The 24519-nt window shown below is 46.4% G+C and overlaps 1 long non-coding RNA gene across 1 annotated transcript in view; it reads right to left on the bottom strand.

Moving 5' to 3' along the window:
* Nucleotides 1-23554, bottom strand: part of LOC141258028 (uncharacterized) — a 95208-nt gene extending 71654 nt beyond the window's left edge. Inside the window, exon 1 of the long non-coding RNA XR_012318167.1 lies at nucleotides 23478-23554. This is a non-coding gene — a long non-coding RNA (uncharacterized lncRNA). The remainder of the gene's footprint in view (nucleotides 1-23477) is intronic.
* Nucleotides 23555-24519: the final 965 nt, after the last annotated feature.

The raw sequence follows: 24519 nt of genomic DNA, 5'->3' as shown, positions 1-24519 counted from the left end.
GCATAAACCGTGAATTCGGTTCTACATGTAATCAGATCCCTGATCACATGGTATACTCCTCCAAGTTCTATTTGCCGGGCATTCTCATGAAAACTGCAAAAATTACATGTACCACATTTGTGATTGCCCGTGATTACTGATTTAACCAATTCCTCGCCGAGTTACCCTCTATGCGATTCTTTACAAGCTTGTCTTTCAAATTTGGTCCCCGGCAGTAAGTAATCAATGGGTTTCCCACTCCCACCTAGAAATCCCTGTCTGCAGTGACAAGATGCCAGTTTTTCAGAATTGCTGATCTAATTTTTTTATCCATAGGACCAAACTTAAAATTGAAAATGAATCTCTTAAACTTATCTGTATTGTCCTCATTTTTTGGGGGATTTAATAACGAGGTCTGAGGAAATTGGCATACCCTTTGATAGGCATTATCTATGATATTGTCTGGATATCCTCTTTGTTTAAACTTCATTTTCAGATTTCGTGCTTCTTTTACAAAGGAGGCAGTATTGTTATTAATTTTTCTCAAGCGTAAAAATTGACTGTAGGGTAGAGACTGCTTCGTGTGTAAAGGATGCGCACTCTGATAGTGAAGCAGTGCATTACAGGATGTGGGTTTTGAAAAAGATTCTGTGGATAGATTGCCATCCACAATTTTAAGTTTTACATCCAAAAAATTCAATTCCATGTTTCCAAACGCTGAGGTGAACGACATGTTCATGTCATTGTCATAATTCAAATACTTGACAAAGGAGTCAAAATCACTCCTATTGCCTGACCAGGCAATGAAAATGTCGTCCACAAATCGGACATAGAATTTAAGGAATTGGGAGAAACGGTTACTACTGGAGAAGATGAATTTTTCTTCAAAGAAAGCTAGGAACAAATTAGCCAGAACGCAAGCCGCCGGGGTCCCCATCGCTGTCCGAGTGCACTGAACGTACCACTGGTCCATAAATTTGAATGAGTTGTGACTCAATAAATCCTATGGATTCACACACAAACGATATAAAATTTTCACTCCTGTTTGTGTGGGAGAGGATGTTGCGAACAGCCCCAATATTCTGATGATGTGGGATCCTTGTATAGAGGCTCTCCACATCTATTGGGGCCAAGGCAAAATCCTCCTGCCATTCAAAATCCTTTAAGGACTTTAAAAAATCTCCCGTGTCCTTAATATACGATGGAATCTCCCTCAGCAGAGGCTGGAGAAGCCAGTCAATATATCTGGACAACGGTTCAGTAAGCGAGCCAATGCCCGCAATGATGGGGCGACCCGGCGGCTGCGTTGTGGATTTGTGGACCTTCGGTATAAAATACCAATTAGCGGTCTGTGGAAAATCCGGATACAATTTGTTCGCTTTTTTATCCATAAGAATTCCTTTTGCAACATACTTTTCCAATAGAGACTTCAATCTCAATTGAAATTTTGTTAAGGGATTGAATTTGAGGGGTTTATACATATTTTTATCGGACAGCTGGTGGTGTGCTTCGTGTATGTAATATTCCTTAGTCATAAGCACAATATTCCCCCCCTTGTCTGCCTCTCGTATTACAGTGTCCTCCCATTTCTGAATCTCTTTTAAGGCCTCCCACTCTCCTTTTTCTACATTTTTGGGTAATTCAGGATATATTAAAGCCTCTACATCCCTGATCACAGCTTCCTGAAATAAATCGATGTTATTACCAGGAATTATGGGGGGCATAAAGGTTGATGTAACACCCCCCTGAAAAGCCTCCCTACTAGTCTGTGTGGAGTGCGCCCCAATTGTGTCATCATCATTCAAACTCAGCAATAGGGATACATCACTGCCCAACAGGTGTCTGGTTGTCTCATCCGTCATGAAACCTCCGGCACCCGTCGAACAGGGGATCTCTCCCTCTAATTCTTGGTGCACTCCTGATTTATTCTTCAAAAAGGATTTAAACAGATGCATTTTACGTGTAGCCTTAAATAAGTCCACCTTAAAGTCCACAATATCAAATTTATCGGGTATACAATACTTGAGACCTTTTTTCAACAGAGATACCATATCTTTATCAAGCATATGCTGTGTTAGATTAATAATACTTAAAGATTGATCTGTTCCTTCAGTTATCTCCGCCAGGTCACCTGTTTTCGTTTTGTTCCTCCTCGACCTATGTTTTCTTCCCCCCCTCCTTGTTCATTTCCCAAAGGGGGCCTCCCTATAGTTGTCAATCCTGCCTCACGTTCCTGCTGGAAAGTATCATCCGAGGCACTAGAGTCAGTATCAGATGTCCAGTAATTGCGTGGTATGCTTTTTTCATTTCTATTTTTCTGGCTTTGATTTTTACGTGGACGTGTTTTTTGGGACTGTACCCGGGAATTTTTCATCCAGTTAAACATCCGATGTCGTCATGACAACATCCGGGTCACCAGACAGCAGGAAGATTTTTTGGTCATGCGCAGTACATGACCAAACTATCTTCTCACTGTGCAGCGCTGACTGCCTGCATAGCACAGGGATGGTGCTCCATCCCTATGCTATGCCGGCGATCAGAATAAAAAAAGTGAAAGTCCCATAGTGGGACAAAGTAAACAAATAAGAAAACTGTCAGAAGGTGAAAAAAAAAGTTAAAAAAATTGTAAAAATATTAAAAAAAAAATAAAAAAAAATAATCCACCAAAAATAAAAATATAATGTACCCATCAATAAATATTATTCTGAAAAAAGCAAACAAAACAATAAAACTACACATATTTGGTATCGCCGCGTCCGGAACTACCTGACCTATAAAATTGTCGCACTAGTTAACCCCTTCAGTGAACACAGTAAAAAAAAAAAAAAAAAAAAAACGAAGCAAAAAACAATGCTTTATCATCATACCGCCAAACAAAAAATGGAATAACACGCGATCAAAAACACGAATATAAATAAAAATGGTACCGCTGAAAACGTCATCTTGTCCCGCAAAAAAAAAGCCGCCATACAGCTCCATCATCCGAAAAATCAAAAAGTTATAGCTCTCAGAATAAAGCGATGCAAAAAATATTTTTTTCTATAAAATAGCTTTTATTGTGTAAAAGCGCCAAAACATAGAAAAACTATAAAAAGCCATCATATGACTGTCGGCCAAAATATGGAAAAATTATAGCTCTCAAAATATGGCGATGCAAAAACTAGATTTTACAAAATATGTGTCTTTTAGTGTGTGACAGCTGTCAATCATAAAAACCCGATATGATTCTGGTATCTCTGTAGTTGCACCGACCCGAAGAATAAGGTCGTCTAATCACTTATACCGCACTAGGAACGCCGTAAAAAATAAATGCTAGGGCTGGGGTTGGGGTTAGGGTTAGGGTTGTGCTAAAGTTAGGGTTGGGGTTGGGCTAGGGTAGGGTAGTGTTATGTTCTGCTACCAAAGCTAAGGAAAGAGAGGAGATCTGTCCCTACTATAGGACTCAGCTGAATCCCTACGATGTAACAGGGAACCTGATCCTGCGATCAGACCTGCTAAAGTCCTAATCTAGTCTGTACGGAGACCTATAGATGTGGGGAGGGAATCCCTACAAGTACTAAGGACTGGGAGGAATATGGGACACCTCCTAACAGAAATAGTAGCAGACAGACGAACAAACAAAATAGATAGAACATAGAGGTCCGTAGACCAAGCAAACTAACAGAGTTAGATACAGAGCACAGGCTAGCTAGAAAGTAGATATACAATGAAGTCCAGCAAAGCCAGAAGGGCGGAGCAGGATTAAATAGGCCAACAAGGTCATGTGACCAGCAAAGGAAAAAAAACCTAACAGCAAGGTTCTAACAGGTAGGGGTTGTTTTTTTTTTTCAAAAGTAAAAAAAAAAAATAGATGACGATATGGCAACTAGTGTTGAACGCAAGTGCTCGCTACTTGAGTTTGCATCGGGTGCTCGGGTATGCAGTGAGTATCGCGGGTGCTCGAGTCTCCACCCCATATGCTTCGCGGCCAAAAAAAACTCACGGGGATTGCCTGCCATGCACGAGTGATCCCCGCATGTTTTTTTGGGGGTGTCTAATAACCGTGAAACATGCAGGCGGGGACTCGAGCATTTCACTTGAGCACCCGCGATACATGGTGCATACCTGAGTACCCGATGCAAACTCAAGTAGCGAGCACTTGGGCTCAAGACTAATGACAACTTATTCAATATAATGACCTAATGTTATCAAATTCTGTGTCGTACCTCTGGGTTCAAAATGTTAACTATACCCCTTGATAAAATCCTTGAGGGGTGTAGTTTCCAAAATGGGGTCACTTGGGGGTTTCCACTATTTAGGCACATCAGGGGCTCTCCAAACACGACATGGCGTCCGCTCTCGATTCCAGCAGATTTTGCGTTCAAAAAGTCACACAGTGCTCCTTCCCTTCTGAACTCTGCCGTGTGCCCAAACACTGTATTTTCCCCACATATGGGGTATTGGCGTACTCAGGAGAAATTGCACAAAAGTTTTTGGGGTCCATTTTCTCCTCTTACCCTTGTGAAAATAAAAGAATTGGGGCTAAAACATCATTTTTGTGGAAAAAGTTTGATTTTTTTATTTTCATGGCTCCATGTTATAAACTTCTGTAAAGGACTTAGGGGTTCCAGGTGCTCACCACACATCTAGATAAGTTCCCTGAGGGGTCTAGTTTCCAAAATGGTGTCACTTGTGGGGGGTTTCCACTGTTTAGGCACATCAGGGGCACATCCGCTAATTATTCAAGCAAATTTTACAATCAAAAAGTCAAATGGCGCTCCTTCCCTTCCGATCCCTGCCGTGCGCCCAAACAGTGGTTTTCCCCCACATATGGGGTATCTACTTACTCAGGAGAAATTGCAAAACAAACTGCATGGTGCAATTTCTCCTGTTACCCTTATGAAAATGCAAAAGTGGGGGCTGAAAAACATTTTTGTGGGAAAAATGTGAAAATTTTATTTTTACGGCTCAATGTTATAAACTTCTGTGAAGCACCTGGGGGCTCAAGGTGCTCATCACACATCTAGATAAGTTCCCTGAGGGGTCTAGTTTCCAAAATGGTTTCACTTGTGGGGGGTTTCCACTGTTTAGGCACCTCAGGGGCTCCCCAAATGCAACATGGCATCCGCTAATTATTCAAGCAAATTTTACATTCAAAAAGTCAAATGGCGCTCCTTCCCTTCCAAACCCTGCCGTGCGCCCAAACAGTGGTTTTTCCCCACATATTGGGTATCTGCGTGCCCAGGGGAAATTGCACAACAAATTTTGTGATCCAATTTTTCCTGTTACCCATGCGAAAATAAAAAAAATTGGGTCTAAAGTAACATTTTTGTGAAAAAAGTTAAATGTTCATTTTTTTCTTCCACATTCCAAAAATTCCTGTGAAGCACCTCAAGGGTTAATAAAGTTCTTGAATGTGGTTTTGAGCACCTTGAGGGGTGCAGTTTTTAGAATGGTGTCACTTTTGGGTATTTTCTGTCATAAAGACCCCTCAAAGTGACTTTAAATATGATGTGGTCCGTAAAAAAATGGTTTTGTAAATTTTTTGGGAAAAATTAGAAATCGCTGGTCAACTTTTAACCCTTATAACTTCCTAACATAAAAAATTTTGTTAATGTAAAGTAGACACGTGGGAAATGTTATTTATTAACTATTTTGTGTGACATAACTCTGATTTAAGGGTATAAGAATTCAAAGTTTGAAAATTGCTAAATTTTTGCCATTTTTCCATTTTTTTCACAAAAAAATGTAACATCCATGCCAGGTTTTATTCTGGAGAATTGCAAATATGCTAGTTTAGTGCCCATACATTGTGGCCACATAAAGTGTAGTGCCCTCATACATTTCTCCTGGTGACAAACACCCCGTAAATTGTTAAGTGCTCTCCCGGCAACAATAATGACAAACGTATGGCCGCTTACTTCGGTTTAGGCACAGTGGGGCTCATTTGCATTTGGCAGCGCAGAATTCACAGAATTTTATTTGTGTGGGTGGGAGCTGTCGCTTTTCCAGAGTCTTTATTCTACCACTAACGTGGGACCCCCTATAGTTCCAGTGACAGATGACGGACCTGTGAGAAGGCTGGTTTTGTGTGGGATAAATTAGGGGGTTTATTGGTAACATTTTGGGATACATAATTTTCGATTGCTTCCAGAATAAGACTGGATCACCAGTCTAAGCTGAGCAGTTATGTCGGGGTTTCTGTGTAAATCCCACAAAAATGCGAAACCCCCAACGGAACCAATCACCATAATGAGGCAGATGGAGTCCGTTTGACGTCTGCTCCAGTGGTCGCCATCTTTTTAGGCGTGCACAGATCTGTGGTCACCCACACTTGTGCGCTAAAAAAAAAAAAAAAAAGCCTAAAATGATGGTACACCACCGGAACAGAGACCAGTCCAAAGGGACTCCATTGGCCTCATAACTGAGTGTCACAGGTGTGTCAGAGGTGACAGACAGTCGCCCTGCAATTGGCTGCTAGAGATCTCTACGTTTGGCATTACAGACATCTTCTTAGAGGATGGCTGTCTCTAGGACCCAGCGGCCACCTCCCTCTGGCTAATTAGGTCTCTTGCCTGGGTGTATAAATGCCTGGTGTGTCTGAGAGGGAGGTGCCGGCGATATTAATTACTACTTGTGAGGCTTTAGCAAGAGCAGTACTTCGTCCTCTCTGGAGCTTGAGGCGTGTGCGCATTTGGCTGGAGTTGTCTAAAGATAAGCAACCCCCCCTGTTTGTCTACCCTTGTTGTCTATAGAGATTAGTGGAGATCGACTAGTGCTCATCTCCTCCCTTCCCTAGCTTTAGCCATACGCCAGGGAAAGTCAGGGCGAGGCACGCGTGCGGTGATTGGTGAAGAGCCAATATAGAGACGGTAGTTGATTGTCAGTAGACTGATTCTAGTTTTCTGTATCCATCTATTGTAAGAATATAGAAAGACAATAATTGTGAAAAATGTCACCCAATAAAAAAAACGAACAACCACACACAATATCTATAAATCCAGATTCAGTAAGGGTCATATTTCTTATGTAGAGCCAGAGGGAGCTCAGGAGGATATCACCTCCCAGAATATACATGTGTGGCGCCCCTGAGGGTTTGGTCACCACAGAGGTATTGCATCTCACCCAGAGGTGTGGTATCTCACTCTCAGGTAAGGAAGGAGCACAGCTCAGGACCCTAACACTTGTATTCATTACACCACACTTCAGAGGGCAGGACGAGATTGCTCCTACGGGAGAGCACAGTCCCTGGCTGGAGTGGGGGGGGGACTTAGTAGAGGGGAACCATGTAGTGGATGTGGGTGGAGGAAGTAGTTAAGGGGAGCACATAGAAGAAAGATATAAGTAGAGACACCATCTTAGATCAGTGTGTTCAGTCAGAGGAGGAAGGTGACAGGAGCAGGTGCTCTGTACGAGCTCTGCTCCAGAGGCGGGCCTGGACAGTGAGGCCCAAGTCTGAGAGGAGAAGGAGAGAAGAGAGGAGAGGGAGCAGGAAGGCTCCAGGAACGGAAGAAGGGACCCTAGGGGTATGGGCCGTGCAGAAGGCCACCCGTACGCCCACATCTACAGGGAGGTGGAGGGGTCAGGCTGCATACAGGGAACGGGATCCCTCAACTAGCAAAAGATTGTACATCTTAACTAGAAACCGGAGGCTGCAGTATTTCATGTCCTGTAACCAACATTTCATACCAGTCTCACCAGGAAGGTAGCTACAGTATATAGGACCCAGGGAACGGAACAGACGTCACCCGCTAAGGCCCGCAGATACTGGACTGGGACACTTGGTATGAGCTATCTGAGGGTGGACTGAGCCCCTCACTGAGTAAACGCAGCACGACATGAGCAGTTATACTGAGCTCTGTAACTTGGACTGCAATAACCGTGAGTAAAGACCCTGGGACTGCACCACCTTGTCTCTGTGTTTCTTGCTGCGCCATCACTCCCTGCACTACAACGCCCAGCACAACCTGCAACATCATCTACACTGCCCTGGAGCTAGCTCTTCCTGTGGAGAGCCACACTATCCCTGCTGCAGTAACATCAGCTTCAGAGGACTGCTCCACAGAGGCGGCTCTCTTTAGCCGCATTCCACAGGTGGCGTAGTCGGACTCTTTAATAAAACCTATACAATATAATTCCCCTTGGATTGACCACCCTGGGTCACGGACCGGGTCACCGCCACTGTGACTACAACCCCCAGCATCTATCGGCCCGGCACTGGGTACCCCACGCCCCAGGGGGCGCGTCACGTACATGATGCATCAGCACAGGCAGCACGGTGGCTCAGTGGTTAGCACTGCAGCCTTGCAGCACTGGGGTCCTGGTTTCAAATCCCACCAAGGACAACATCTGCAAGGAGTTTGTATGTTCTCCCTGTGTTTGCGTGGGTTTCCTCCGGGTTCTCCGGTTTCCTCCCACACTCCAAAGACATACTGATAGAGAATCTAGATTGTGAGCCCCAATGGGGACAGTGCTGACAATGTCTTTAAATTGTCTGAATTGTAAAGCGCTGTGGAATATGTTGGTGCTATATAAATAAAAAGATTATTATTATTAGCGCACTGCAATTAATGAATACATTAAATCCTTTGAGGAAGAGTCTCAAACGTGATGATACAGGAGGCTGGGGCTGCAATCACTCCCTGTAGTGTCCATCGCACCTCCTGGAACAGGACCTCACAGGAGCCAGCGCTGCAGTTACTTCTAGTTTGTTGCATCACTGACCCCTCTGAAAATGTCCTGGATGATGGATGCTGTGACATATGTGCAACACCAGCTCTCTGCTTCTGTCTCCGCTGCCGTAGCTTCTGTGAAAGAAGAGGTTATCAGGAGGCGGAGATATAAGCAGTGAGTGACACCTGCGCTGCCCTCACAGCTTCTAGCACCACCTGCAAGTGAATCATGATCATCAGGGGGCGGCGCTGGAGTCACTCACTTCTACCACCGCTCATTGCTGACAGCTCGTTTGAGGGCAGAGCTAGAAGATGTGGGGCAAAGCTGGTGTAACTCATCCCACCCCTGATGAAGTCTTCTTTCACAAAAGCTATGGCAATGGAGCTAGAAGCAGAGAGCCAGGGCTGCACTTCCAACTGCCAGAGCTTCCATCACCCGGGAAGTCTTTAGGCGGCGATGCAAACTAGTAAGTAACTGCAGTGCTGCCCCCTGATGACATCCTGTTCCAGGAAGGGGTACTTGATGCTGCAGGGAGCAAGTGTGCAGCACCAGCCTCTTGTGATGTCACGTTTGAGACTCATCTCAAACAAAAGGTCACAGGAAGTACAGTAGAAAAAAACATTTAGAGATTAGGTAGATAGGAAAAAAAAAAACATGTAGAGTGTTGTGTAATAAAGCAAATTACAAAAGTGGTTATGGTGTAAGGATAGATCATTAGAAAATACATTCTAGGTGGCGGACCACCCCTTTAATTCAGGTGCATTAACTACTAATTTCCCCTCACTGTGCTCTTCACAAAATATGATCCTTGCACTGTCCTCTATGAATTCCACACTATCCCTCCTAATGAACTATGAGCATCATGCTGTAGGCACTTATAAACTATGACCTTTAAATTAGCCACGGTCCTCCCTTATGAACTATAGCTGCTACACAGTCCACCTGTAAGGATGGTGGACTGTGCTGTCATGTTCCTATCCCTGAAGATACCAATCACGTTGTGTGTATTAGGTGATGAAAATTTTGTATATATTGTGTAGTGTGAATAGTAATGTAATGCATAGTGTACGATATAATGTTATAGGATAGGTAGTGTAGGATATAGATAGGGTAAGAGAGTTACTGTTTGGGACTAGCCCGTAGTGGGAGGGGTTAGTCTAAGGGCAAGTTACGGCTTCCTGCTAGTTAGGGAGTTCAAGTTTGGAGTGTGAAGTGAGCTGAGCTGCATAAAGGGTGATCCATAGAGAGGAGACTTAAGGCAAGGGATAGTGAGATCCTGAAGAAAAGTGAATGACGAGACAGAGTATCCTTCCGGAGACAGGTCCTCGAAGGTAATAGGCCTTAGCAGGACTGAGACAGGGACTGGTGAAGAGTCCCGAGCGGGACTTCCAGGGCGCCAGTAGTGGAAGAAACAAGACTTGGAATCACTGAGGAAGAATGGAGACTTGCTGATCTTTACTGTAACGTTAACCCCTTTACAGCCCATGACGTATTAATACGCGTCTGTGCCCTGGGACTTAAGAGCCTGACCCGTATCAGTACGTCATATCTTTAATGCGGCACCGCGACTTAAGTCGCGGTGATCGCATTAAAGTTCCGGTGCCATCTTACCTCTGGGTAGATGGCGCCGTCATCCCGGGGTATGTTGCCGCCCCCCCCGCGCCAGCGATCGCTGCGATTGGCTGTTCAAATCTGAACAGCCAATCACAGCATTTCTCACTGTTTCCGGCAATGTGAATGCCGGAAACAGTGATCTGCAGCCTAGGATCGGTGCTCCTAAGAGCACCGATCCTATGCTGTTGCTAGGACACCCCAGCCCTGGCCCCAGACTGCTATGATCGGTGCGATCGCCGATCACATCGATCGCACCGATCGTAGCGCGACCGCGCGGTGACAGGGCGGTCATGGGGCGGTGACCGGCTTGTGACCTGCCTGTCACTGCCCCATGACCCCCTGTAATGTAATCAAAGCCCCCAGACTGCTGTGAGGGCTGAATACAGGTGACAGGGAGGTGACCGCCCTTGGTAAGTCCATCTCTGATCTCCCCTCATCCACCCCAATCCCCCATCTTTTTACCCCCCTTCCCACCCCAATCCCCCTCACTTCAGTGTCCCTGTTAATTCTCTCGGTTCTGGTCTCCAGCTCCAGTACCGGACTCCTGCTCTGGGCTCCCGGTCTCCTGCTCCGGGCTCCTGGTCTCCAGCGCCGCTCCCGGTCTCCTGCTCCGGGCTCCCGGTCTCCTGCTCCGGGTCTTCTGTTCCAGTCCTGCTGACCCTTTGGTAAGTCCATCTCTGATCTCCCCTCGTCCACCCCAATCCCCTTCTTCCCACTCCCCTGTCTTTTTACCCCCCTTCCCACCCCAATCCGCCTCACCCCAGTGTCCCTGTTAATTCTCTTGGTTCTGTTCTCCAGCTCCAGTACCGGTCTCCTGCTCCTGGCTCCTGGTCTCCTGCTCCGGGCTCCCGGTTACAAGCGCCGGGCTCCCGGTCACCAGTGCCGGGCTCCTGCTCCGGGCTCCTGGTCTCCTGCTCCGGGCTCCCGGTCACCAGCGCCGGTCTCCTGCTCCGGGCTCCTGGTCTCCTGCTCCGGGCTCCCGGTCTCCTGCTCCGGGCTCCTGCTCCTGAAAGAAGAACAGAGAGCACTTTGGTAAGTCATCCCTGATCTCCCCTCATCCACCCCAATTCCCCTCTTCCCACTCCCCACACATCCGTGCGCACATCCAGCAGCCGCCGAGTATTGATCGGTGACATAGTTCACCAATCCATACTCGTGCTCGCTGTTTGCACCACATACAGTATTTCCTTTTTCCACACACTCTAAATAAAGTATTGACACACACACACCACATACATAACAAACAATGTCCCGCTCATCCCAAACTTGCTATTCAGCGGAGGAGGCATATGCTATTCTTGCCACCGACACTGACAGCGAGGGCGAGGATCCCACATTTCTTTATTTTTCCGACTCCTCGTCGTCTTCCTCTTCTTCCTCCTCCTCCTCTTCCTCCGGTTCTGCTGGACCGCCCCGCCGTCGTCGCAGGAGAGACAATGATCCAGCGCTCCCCACTACTGATCCCATATGGACCTCGCCCACCGAAAATTATGAGCCACTGATTCCTGATTTCGTGGCGGAATCAGGAATCAAGTTTGACACCACCGGCCTCACAGAAATAGACTTTTTCAAAGTCTTTTTCTCTGAGGATTTTGTTAACCTCATGGTGGTGTCACACTGACACTGCGTACAGGAGGTCAGGGGTCTAAGCTGACCCTAAGCTGGGGCCCTGACTAATCCCTCTACCTGGAGGTACTGTTAAAGGTACAGAGGTCCAGGCCGCCAGCGTAACCCCTACCTCCTGAGGATCCCTGCACCTCAGTAATCTAGTCCTGAGAAGGACCCCGATCACAACAATAGGGGACAGGAAATAATATGCCAACACACAGTACTTAGACGAACGAGACAGTACAAGGGTCAAACCAAAAACCACCTTGCATACAAAAACTACACCACAACTACAGAGGGAACACCAACGGGAAAGGAGATAAATGATAAAGTGAGGAAAGGAAAAACCACACCAAATACACTTAGCTCAGAACTCCAAAATACCACGATCCGCTCTGTTTGTCTATATGAAATGTTTTCACCGACACTTCCCTAACAGACCGGCAGGCATTTGAAGGAGTCCCACTACTGCAGCATTGATTGCAGCTGGGCGAGGCTGGACCTCGTCTAGCACAGAGAGAGAGATTTAACTTCCTCACTGCCGAAAAACACAAAGCACCAAAAAGTCAGCTGCGAGAAGTCAGGCTGTGTAATCGTGACGATCTTCGTGGCGACACACCCGTGACAGTACCCCCCCTTCTACGAGGGGCCTCCGGACCCTCAGGGCCAGGTTTATCCGGGTGAGTCGTGTGGAAGGCCCGAACTAATCGGTCTGCGTTAATATCCGACGCAGGAACCCACATCCTCTCCTCAGGACCATACCCCTTCCAATGAACCAGGTACTGAAGGGACCGGCGATTAAAGCGTGAATCGATGACCTTCGATACCTGGAACTCCAAGTTACCATTGACCACCACTGGAGGGGGAGGTAAAGGTGACGGTATCACCGGCGCCACATACCTCTTAAGCAACGATCTGTGGAACACGTTGTGAATTTTAAACGTAGGGGGGAGGTCAAGACAGAATGCCAACGGATTAATTATAGAACTGATCCTGTACGGCCCGATGAACCTGGGACCCAGTTTCCAGGAGGGAACCTTAAGTTTTATATTCCTGGTAGACAACCATACCCGATCGTTCACACTTAGGTCCGGACCAGACACTCTCCTCCTATCAGCCATACGTTTGTATCGGTTCCCCATAGTATTCAGATTCTTCAGCACCCCACTCCATACTGATGCGAGTGATGACGAAAATCGTTCCTCCTCAGGAACCCCCGAAGAGCCCCCTCTACTGAAAGTACAAAACTGGGAGTGAAAACCATATGCCCCAAAAAACGGGGACTTACCAGTGGATTCGCTCCGCCTATTATTAAGAGCAAACTCTGCCAGAGGTAAGAAAGAAGCCCAGTCCTCCTGGTTCTCTGACACAAAACACCGGAGATATGTCTCCAAGCTCTGGTTCATACGTTCCGTCTGACCATTGGTCTGAGGATGAAAAGCCGATGAGAACGATAAATGCATCCCCCGCCGTGTACAAAATGCCTTCCAGAATTTGGACACAAACTGAGACCCCCGATCTGACACCACATCGGAGGGTACCCCGTGAAGCCTCACAATCTCCCCAATGAACACCTGCGCAAGAGTTTTAGCATTAGGAAGAGCGATAAAATGTGCCATCTTGCTGAACCTGTCCACTACAACGAGTATGACCGTTTTACCCGAAGACGGCGGGAGGTCCGTAATAAAGTCCATAGACAGATGAGTCCAAGGACGCTCCGGGATCTTCAAAGGTAAGAGGGCCCCAGATGGACGGGTATGTGGGGTCTTAGAGCGCGCACAAACCCCACAGGACGCGACAATAGTTACCACCTCCCTATGTAAGTTAGGCCACCAAAACCGACACGAGAGGAGATCCACCGTTGCTTTACTCCCCGGGTGTCCTGCAAAAACTGAGTTATGGTGTGCCTCGATCACCTTTTGTCGCAACTGATCTGGAACAAACAGTCTCCCTGGAGGTCCAACAGGGGCGTCCCCCTGAGCCTCCAATACCTCCTCCTCAAGCTCAGAGCATACTGCCGAAACCACCACCCCCTCCTGAAGGATAGGAACCGGGTCGTCCGTATTCCCGGCCCCAGGGAAACTACGAGATAAGGCATCCGCCTTTACATTTTTTGACCCAGGATGATATGTAACGACAAAATTAAACCTGGTAAAAAACAATGACCACCTAGCTTGTCTGGGATTCAGACGTTTAGCGGACTCCAGATATAGCAGGTTCTTGTGATCGGTGATGACGGTGACCGGATGGACTGCCCCCTCTAAAAAATGGCGCCACTCCTCAAAAGCTAACTTAATGGCCAAGAGTTCCCTATTGCCGACATCGTAATTCCTCTCAGCGGACGACAATTTTTTAGAGAAAAAGGCGCACGGATGCCACTTACCAGGGGACGAACCTTGTGACAATACTGCTCCCACCCCTACCTCGGAAGCGTCTACCTCTACAATGAATGGCTGTGACGCATCAGGTTGAATGAGTATGGGTGCCGAGGCAAAACATTTTTTCAAGGAGGAGAAAGCTTGACAAGCCTTGTCAGACCACCAAGAAAAATCCGTCCCCTTTTTTGTCATGTGTGTGAGAGGTTTAACCATGGACGAGAAATTACGAATGAACTTCCGGTAATAATTAGCAAACCCCAGGAAACGTTGTAGTGCCTTAAGATTCTCGGGCAGATCCCACTCAAGGACTGCCCGCACTTTCCCAGGGTCCATACAAAAACCGGACGCTGAAACCAGGAAGCCTAAAAACTGGAGTTCCTGTACGGCGGACACACACTTTTCCCATTTGGCATACAGTTTATTATCCCGCAAGATCTGTAACACCTGCCTAACATGCTCCTGATGAGACACCAGATCTGGCGAGTAAATTAAGATATCATCCAGATATATGACAACAAACTGTCCCACCAGGCGGCGAAAAATGTCATTAACAAAGTGTTGGAACACCGCCGGGGCATTAGTCAGACCGAATGGCATGACAAGGTTCTCATAATGCCCCTCCGGAGTGTTAAACGCCGTCTTCCACTCATCCCCCTCCTTCATCCTAATCAGATTGTACGCCCCCCTGAGATCCAACTTAGAGAACCATTTGGCGCCCACGATCTGATTAAAGAGATCGGGAATAAGTGGGAGCGGATACGGATCTCGGACCGTTATCCGATTAAGTTCACGGAAATCCAGGCAAGGGCGTAGGCCTCCATCTTTCTTCTTCACAAAGAAGAACCCCGCGGCCACCGGTGAAGATGAAGGTCTAATATGCCCCTTAGCCAGACTTTCAGAAATATAATCCTTCATGGCCTGCCTCTCAGGACCAGAAAGGTTATACAACCTAGCTTTAGGTAACTTGGCCTCAGGGAGCAGTTTTACAGAACAGTCATACTCGCGATGAGGAGGTAGTTCCTGACACCCTTTCTCCGAGAATACATCCTCAAAGTCCGCCAGAAATGGAGGTAAGACCCTAGGAGTAACCGCACCGATGACCGTATTCATGCAGTTTTTATTACAGAATTTACTCCATTGGCTTATCTCTCTAGATTGCCAATTAATAACCGGGTTATGCTTAGTTAACCAAGGAAGGCCCAACACTATAGGAGTGGGAAGACCCTCCAACACGTAGCAAGACAACAGTTCCTTATGTATCGCCCCCACTTGAAGTTTTACGTTATGCACAGCTTGCAAAAAACTTCCCTGACCGAGGGGCCTGGCATCGATCGAGAATATGGGGATGGGTTTAGCCAACTCACTCAATCGCATACCTTGAACCCGGGCAAACCGAGCGTCCACCAGATTAGCCCCGGCCCCACTCTCCAGAAGAACAGATATCCTCTCAGTTCTCGTACCCACCACCACCTCCGCCGGTACGAGAAACGGAGATGAACCTAGGGACGAAATACCTACTCCCAGATTGCCGTCCACCACACAACATGGGATCAACAGTTTTCCGACGACTCTTCACTCTGCAAGGGACGGGATGGACAGCCCCCAATAAAATGTCCCTTTCTCCCGCAGAAGAAACACCTTCCTGTCTTATGGCGCACCACCGGTCCCCTCCCCCGAAATGATGTCCCTCCTAATTGCATAGGCTCCTCTGGACTGACCAGGGGACCCTCCATATAAGGAACCCTTGTAGAAGGTGGAGTCATCACAGGGGGCGGAGTTGCCCCGCACCTCTCCCGAAGCCGTCTGTCAATGCGAATAGCAAGGGCCATAGCGGCTTCCAGTGACGCGGGAGGGTCATACTGAGCCAACACATCCTTTAATTTGTCGGATAAACCTTGACAAAACTGGCTCCTAAGAGCCGGGTCATTCCACTGGGTGTCTGTGGCCCACCTACGGAACTCCGAACAGAATTCTCCGCCGGACGATCTCCCTGCTGGATCCTACGTAACTTAGATTCAGCAAGGGAGATCCAATCCGGGTCATCATATACGAGACCCAGAGCTGCAAAAAACCTATCCACTGACTGGAGAGCCGGGGAGCCTGGGGGAAGAGAGAATGCCCAAGATTGTGGGTCCCCTTGTAGGAGCGAGATGACAATTCCCACCCTTTGTTCTTCACTCCCCGACAACCGAGGCCGCAGCCGAAAGTACAGTTTGCATGCCTCCCGGAAAACAAAAAACTTGTCCCGCCCCCCAGTGAACCTGTCAGGGACAGCTACTTTAGGTTCTGGTCCGGCTTGCTCCTGGGGATACAAAACCTTGGACCTAACGTCCGCCAGCTCCATGGACAAACTCTGCAACTGCCGAGCTAGACTGGCTACTGGATCCATGGTAGCTGGAGAGAATCTTAGTGGGTCGGTGAAAATGTCACACTGACACTGCGTACAGGAGGTCAGAGGACTAAGCTGACCCTAAGCTGGGGCCCTGACTAATCCCTCTACCTGGAGGTACTGTTAAAGGTACAGAGGTCCAGGCCGCCAGCGTAACCCCTACCTCCTGAGGATCCCTGCACCTCAGTAATCTAGTCCTGAGAAGGACCCCGATCACAACAATAGGGGACAGGAAATAATATGCCAACACACAGTACTTAGACGAACGAGACAGTACAAGGGTCAAACCAAAAACCACCTTGCATACAAAAACTACACCACAACTACAGAGGGAACACCAACGGGAAAGGAGATAAATGATAAAGTGAGGAAGGGAAAAACCACACCAAATACACTTAGCTCAGAACTCCAAAATACCACGATCCGCTCTGTTTGTCTATATGAAATGCTTTCACCGACACTTCCCTAACAGACCGGCAGGCATTTGAAGGAGTCCCACTACTGCAGCATTGATTGCAGCTGGGCGAGGCTGGACCTCGTCTAGCACAGAGAGAGAGAGTTAACTTCCTCACTGCCGAAAAACACAAAACACCAAAAACGCAGCTGCGAGAAGTCAGGCTGTGTAATCGTGACGATCTTCGTGGCGACACACCCGTGACAGGTGGGCCAAACTAATTTATACTCTCATCAATTTTTGGACCAAAACCCCTCTTCATCATTTTCTAACTGGTCTCCTGTAGACACAGTAGAAATGATGAAGTTTTGGGGCCTGGTCCTTTTTATGGGGATCCTGAAAAAGCCCGAGCTTCGGCAATACTGGAGTGTTGACATTTTGTATAACACTCCAGTGTTCCGAATGGTCATGATCCGGAGACGCTTTCAGGCCATCCAAAAGTTCTTGCATTACCAAGATAATGCAAGGTGTCCTGCACGCGATGACCTGAACTTTGATCGTCTTTTCAAAGTTCGGCCGGTCATCGAGCACTTCAACAACAAGTTTGGTGAAGTGTACGTGCCCCAAAGGGACATCTGCGTGGATGAGTCCTTAATTTCTTTTAAGGGGCGGCTTGGATTCCGGCAGTACCGGCCCAGTAAGAGGTCCAGGTACGGGATCAAGCTGTATAAACTTTGTGAGAGTACCTCAGGGTACACTCACAAGTTTAGAGTTTATGAAGGCAAGGACTCCCGGATTGAACCCCCTGAATGCCCCCCTGTTCTGGGAATGAGTGGGAAAATTGTGTGGGACTTGGTGCACCCACTGCTGGATAAAGGTTATCACCTGTACGTGGATAACTTTTATACAAGTATCCCGCTTTTCAAGTCCCTCTCTGCGCGACATACCGCAGCTTGTGGTACTGTCCGCAAAAATCAGAAAGGCCTCCCAAAGATGCTAATTGAGCAGCTGCTCAGAAGGGGAGAGAGCAGAGCCCAATGTAGGGACCACCTGTTGGTGGTCAAGTACAAGGACAAGAGGGATGTCCTTCTCTTGACCACCATACATGGTGATGGCAGCACCCTCACCACTGTAAGAGGTTCCACTACACAGGTCACCAAACCAGACTGTGTAGCGGGGTACAACAAGTACATGGGGGGAGTTGATCTCTCCGATCAAGTCCTCCAGTCGTACAGTGCTTTGAGAAAGGCGAAGATATGGTATAAGAAGCTGGCCGTGCACATTGTTCAGATGGCAATGCACACCGCTTTCCTTCTGTCACAATGTGCAGGCCAGACTTCGTCATATCTTCACTTCCAGGAGACCGTTATCAAGGCCCTGATATTTGGCAGCGGTGACGGAGCAGGCCCCAGTACTTCCGGAATTGAAGAACCAAGAATTGTACCAGGCCAGCATTTCCCAGGGCAGATCCCTCACAGTGGAAAAAAAGGAAAGTCACAAAAGAGGTGCCGAGTGTGTTATAAAAGTGGAATACGCAAGGACACCATTTATCAATGTGACACCTGCCCTGACAAACCTGGCCTGTGTATGAAAGACTGCTTCAAAAGGTACCATACTTCGATGGACTATTGAGTTAATTTCTGACGTATGACAACCTGACGAGCACTACACAGCTGACGTAGTGTTCGTCAGGTTGTCCTATACAACTGACGTATAACACTACATTACAAAGTTCAAAAATCAACTACCATACCAAAAAGGGGACACTTGTTGGGCATTTCCACTGTTTAGGCACATCAGGAGCTCTGAGTACGTGACATGACGCCCGCAGACCATTCCATCAAAGTCTGCGTTCAAAAGCGTCACTCCTTCCCTTCTGAGCCCTGACGTGCGCCCAAACAGTAGTTTTCTCCAACACATGGGGTATCTGCGTACTCAGGAGAAATCGCACAACAACTTATGGGGTGCAATTTCTCCTGGTACCCTTGTGAAAATATTTTTTTTTGCATTTTTGTGGAAAAAATGTTTTTTTTTATTTTCACAAGTCAACATTATAATTTTCTGTGACGCACCTGGGGGTTCAATGGGCTCACCACACATCTAGATAAATTCATTGGGGGTCTAGTTTCCAAAAAGGGGGCACTTGTTGGGCATTTCCACTGTTTAGGCACATCAGGGGTTATGAGAACGTGACATGACGCCCGTAGACCATTCCATCAAAGTCTGCATTCAAAAGCGTCGCTCCTTCCCTTCCGAGCCCTGCCGTGCGCCCAAACAATGGTTTACCCCCACATGTGAGGCATCGGCGTACTCAGTAGAAATTGCACAACAACTTTTGGAGTCCAATTTCTCCTAGTACCCTCGTGAAAATAAAAATATTGCGGCTAAAAGATCGTTTTTGTGGAAATTTTTTATTTTTTTTTCACGGCTCTACGTCATAAACCTTTGCAAAACACTTGGGGGTTCAAAGTGCTCACCACAAATCTAAATAAGTTCCTTAAGGGGTCTAGTTTCCAAAATGGGGTCATTTGTGGGGGGTTTCCACTGTTTAGGCACATCAGGGGCTCTCCAAACACAACATGGGGTCCGCTGGCAATTCCAGCGAGTTTTACATTGAAAACGTCAATTGGCGCTCCTTCCCTTCCGAGCCCTGCCGTGTGCCCAAACAATGGTTTACCCCCACATATGAGGTATCAGCATACTCAGTAGAAATTGCATAACAACTTTTGGGGTCCAATTTATCCTAGTACCCTTGTGAAAATAAAAAAATGGGGTCTAAAATAAAATGTTAGTAAAAAAAGTTAAATGTTCATTTTTTCCTTTCACATTCAATTAATTGGTGTGAAGCACCTAAAGGGTTAATAAAGTTCTTGAATGTGGTTTTGAGCACCTTGAGGGGTGCAGTTTTTAGAATGGTGTCACTTTTGGGTATTTTCTGTCATAAAGGCCCCTCAAAGTCACTTCAAATGTGATGTGGTCCCTAAAAAAAAAAATGGTTTTGTAAATTTTGTTGTAAAAATGAGAAATCGCTGGTCAACTGTTAACCCTTATAGCTCCCTAATAAAAAAAAAAAAATTTGGTTCCAAAATTGTGCTGATGTAAAGTAGACATGTGGGAAATGTTATTCATTAACTATTTTGTGTGACATATCTCTCTGATTTAAGGGAATAAAAATTAAAATTTTGAAAATTGCAAAATTTTCAAAATTTTCGCTTTTTTCACAAACAAACACAATAATGTGCCTTGAAAGCCCTGCAGTATACTGCAGAGGAAGGATACTGTGTGGATAATGCTTCATACTGTAAAAGAAAACGTCCATAAGACTGTGTACCCGCTATCCATTGTATATAACACTTACCAAGTTAAAGTTCAGTAAAGACTTTATTTTTGCATGATGGTCTCCCTCATGGAGCTGTGGAATATCATGACCTGGTGAGCCCACACCACCGGCTACATGCAGCCTGCACGGGCCTTGCGCCCTCACAGAACAAGTTCACACACCCAGTCAGGACCCACACCTTCATGTAACACGCCGGGGTGCTGAAGAGTGCTTCGCCCATGGCTACCGCCTTGCACCACGTTACACTCCCTTATAAACCAAATAACCACACTGTCCTCCTTTATGACCTTTAACAGTCATACAGTCCTTCCTTATGAAGGGATCATTGAATCCTCACTATGAACAATTAGGTAATTTGCATTTTTGATGATTAAAGGGGTATTCCCATCTCCAAGATCCTATCCCAAAATGTAGTAGGTGTAATAATTATAATATTAGCAAATACCTCCAATTAGAAATGTAGTATTGTTTTTTGGATTCATTATGTCTCTTTACTCATGTGCAGGCATTGCAGGACCTTAGGTATCCATAGTTATGACCACTAGCAGCTAGCTAACTAACTGTCCTGCAATGTCTGCACATGAGGAAAGAGACATTGCGAATCAGAGAAACTATACTACATTTCTGATTGGATATATTTGCTAATATTATTATTATTACACCTACTACATATTGGGATAGGATCCTGGAGATGGGAATACCCCTTTAACTTTAATTATTGAACAATTACAGTGCTGTTGGTCAATCCAAAAGGTTAATAAAACTGAATATTTAAGAACATAAAAGTAGCGTATTTTTCGGACTATAAGACACACTGGACCATAAGACGCACCTAGGTTTTAAAGGAGGAAAATAGGGAAAAAAAAATGTAAGCAAAAAATGTGGTCATCATGCCCTGCTATGGGGGAGGGGGTCTGCTGCTGACACTGGTATTGGGGTAATGTCCCCCAATTCTATTAATATCTTCCATCCTGGTATTAGTGGCTCCCATCCCATCCTGGTATACCTGACACTCATCCCCATCCTGGTATGCATGGCACCCCTTGAGCCCCCATCCTGGTATGCATGGCACCCCTTGAGCCCCCATCCTGGTATGCATGGCACCCCTTGAGCCCCCATCCTGGTATGCATGGCACCCCTTGAGCCCCCATCCTGGTATGCATGGCACCCCTTGAGCCCCCATCCTGGTATGCATGGCACCCCTTGAGCCCCCATCCTGGTATGCATGGCACCCCTTGAGCCCCCATTCTGGTATGCATGGCACCCCTTGAGCCCCCATCCTGGTATACATAGCACCCTCTGAACCCCCATCCTGGTATGCATGGCACCCTCTAAACCCCAATCACGCTGCCTACAAAAAAAATATAAACAATCATACTCACCTCCTCTCTCCTCCAGCGCTGTCCCTCTCTGCTGCCGACACTCTTGCTGTGTGAGCTGCGCATGGCAGGGCGCGCATGGCGTCCCTGCCATGCGCCCTCACACAGTGTGAGACGCTGTGCTGGAATAGACACTGCTCCCCACGCCGGGAGGGAGCAGTGACCATTCAGTCTGTTCAATAGCCGGCACACTGTACCGCAGCGCGGCTCCTGCTGCCGCTCTGCGGTCTGTGTGCCTGCTATTAAAGACCATGGATATTCACTACAACCCATGGGAATGGGTTGTAGGGAATATTCATCAGTCTTAATAGCGGGCACACTGACCGCAGAGCAGCAGCAGGAGCCGCGCTGTGGCTCCAGTGTGCCGGCTGTTAAGAGAAATGAATATTCATTGCTCTCCACGCCCATGGGCGTGGGGAGCAGGGAATATTAATTTTCTTTAGTAGCGGGCACAGCGTAGGCTGCAGCAGGCGGCTGCTGCCTCCCGTGCCACGCTGATCCCACGCTGCCGCTCCCCCACACCCACCACAACGCACAGCCTTGTATATAGTATTCGGACTATAAGACGCACCCCCCCAACTTTCCGCCAAGATTTTGGAGGAAAAAAGTGCGTCTTATAGTCCGAAAAATACGGTAAGTCTTTGTCTTTTAGCAGAATATCTATGTATGCATAATTCTTGGACAACTATTAGCGTTTCGAATTATTATGCAACTAAATGAAAAACATACATTTTCCCTTCTCAGTTGTTTATTTTCATCTGTTAAAGAGAGAATAATAACCAAACACCTCAAAGTGTACAAAAATACATTTAAAAAAATATCAGTGCGCAATATAGCTCCCCTTTTCAATAACAGCCATAAGCCTTCCTTCCTTGAAGTCTGTCAGTTTCTTAGAGAAGCCCTCCCATCAAAACTGGTATCCTTCTAATATATTGCAATCATATAGTATAGCACTGTGTACTTACAATTGCTCATTTTGCCTTTCTACGCAGCTAATTCTCCTCGTTTCCATTAGGTCTACAGTAGACCAATATCTAATATATACATCCAAAAGTTAGGTGCATTTTCCTCTGGGTTAATTATGTATTTCCTTATAGTTAATGCATAGCTTCCTTACCGTTCTGGATTCAGCAGGACTGTCCCGATTTGATGGCCCAGTCCCACCACATCAGGGATTTGTCCTGACTTCTAACACTCACCGCTCTCCAATGTTGTCATCGCTCCGTTGCTCCTCCTCAGGGGGAGGGGGAAAGGGGTTGGGGAAGGCTGCACCGTCAAACTAAATTATATTATTCACTTCCTCTCCTGTGATTGGGTCTCTCCGGGATCCAAACTCATCTCCACATTAGCAGGCAACAGCTGTTGCGAAGTGACTAAGGATGATGGGTGCCTACCTGATCCCTTGAACTAGGGGGAGCCCTAGTCTATCTCTGTCCCCCAGATTACACCGGAAGGTGGAGATGCCAGGGTCACGTACCTTGCTATACTCCTATCTTACCCTTTATCTGATCCCTCCCCCACCCAGGGCGATGGGAGGCTGACGTGTTTTTAGATTACACTAACCAGACAGACAAGGGTAAACAGACATGGATGAAAGAAAACTACAATCATACAAATATACACACATAACAAAGTGGAACACAGGGGGAGGTGTAGGTAGGAGAGACCAAATAGGAGAGTATGAGGATAAGCATGCAAACCAACTCCAAGCAAAAATCTCCTGAACAACTCTCCAGCTACCTACTCTAAACACTGAATTTCTCCTCCAACACCTAACCAGGAAGTAAGAACCATCACTGGGAATTCCCAAGTGCCAGTGGCAGTATATATACCAGAGGGGAGTGGCAACACAGAACAGCTGAGATAATTCAGAAGTGAGAGGTCCAGGAGATCAACTGAACAGATTAACCCTTGCAATATCAGAGCAAGGAAAAAAACGCACTGTTTAATAGGATGGTGAAGCAGTTCTAATCAGTGCAGGATTTCGTATGACCAGACGCTGCAATTTTCTGGTCCCTCTGTCACGGTATCCAGTGACAGCAGCTCCATCCATCATAGACAGCCCACAATTTAAAACATAGGAGAATTTAATAATCTTGATCTGTATTGCAGGCAGTGAACCCAGAAGCAGATTATGCATGTACATAGAGAGACATTGTTATATACAATATATTTCTATGATCCCTGTATACTAGAGGTGAAGGAAGTGTAAGATCTTTTTGTTTCTTTAAAACTATTAAAATAATAAGCAATTACAAAAATTTCATTTTTTTCTTTTTTTGATCTGGTGATGTCACGGGAGAATTTTGTGTACTTGATCTGTATTGCAGGCTCTGACTCCACAGGCAGATTGTACTAATAGAAATACACTGCTGTGTACAATTTATGTATTTGTATTCTAGAGTGAGAACAAAAGATTTTTTTTCATCCTATAAAATAAAAAAAAATCTGAAAAAAACCCACTTTAATGTCATTAATGTATTTTTAAATACAAATCTCAAATCAGCAAATAACAGACATATTTTCTGACCCAGTAATCGTAGCAACCTGCACAACACAACGTTCAGAATTACAGGGGTCGGTACCGTAAATGGCGTAAAAAAAAAAGCGTGATTGACATTTCTTCTTTATTAAAAGTGAATCTGTCACCCTTTTGAGTCAATATGGGCATACAGGTTGTATACAGCTGAGATTAGTCATACCTGTATACCTCCTGGATGAGGCCTTGTTCAGTAAAAATAATCTTTTATAGCTTTGATTTTTCAGGCTATGAGGCGTAGGCTGCC

Source organism: Phyllobates terribilis, unplaced genomic scaffold (genome assembly GCF_046119375.1).
Source record: "Phyllobates terribilis strain yellow unplaced genomic scaffold, ASM4611937v1 Scaffold_3__8_contigs__length_932513732, whole genome shotgun sequence".
In the NCBI taxonomy this organism is placed as follows: domain Eukaryota; kingdom Metazoa; phylum Chordata; class Amphibia; order Anura; family Dendrobatidae; genus Phyllobates; species Phyllobates terribilis.
The sequence above is the reverse complement of the archived record's forward strand: the minus strand, read 5'-3'. Positions and strand labels throughout refer to the sequence as shown.